Source organism: Penaeus monodon, chromosome 32, assembly GCF_015228065.2.
Source record: "Penaeus monodon isolate SGIC_2016 chromosome 32, NSTDA_Pmon_1, whole genome shotgun sequence".
In the NCBI taxonomy this organism is placed as follows: Eukaryota; Metazoa; Arthropoda; class Malacostraca; order Decapoda; family Penaeidae; genus Penaeus; species Penaeus monodon.
Window position 1 is genome coordinate 22090846 of NC_051417.1, and position 516 is coordinate 22091361.

The following is a 516-nucleotide window of genomic DNA, read 5'->3' on the forward strand; positions in this document are numbered from 1 at the left end:
AAACTATTGCAGATCCACTTCCCTCAGCAAAGGAATAGATGATACTACTTAATTTCGTCAAAAAGGATCCGGACACAAAGGCAGATAAAATAGATGAAAACAATAAAAGGCAAAGGCCTGCTATTCCTTCCTGTAGAAGCCTACCCTAAGCCATAAACTTCCAAGACTACAGAGTGAATCAGAATAATTCTTCTTATATCTAAATTGATTCCTTACAGAAGTCCTGCAATATTGTTCAGTTTAAGTTTTCTTTCTTCTTCTGCTTGTGTATGTTAGAATAACCACTAGCTTACTGTGACAGCTAGCATAATGATTTAAAAACCGATATGGTAATATCACTGTTGCACCGAATAATGTTTAATTTACAGTTATATTCGATTAGTAATTACGACCAAAACCAATTAGAGTGAGGACGATTACGATTATAAAAATAATGCTATCAATTTTAATGTTTTATTTTCCAAAAAAATAATAGCTCAGGCTTGGAAAATACAGCTGACTACAGAATACATTACT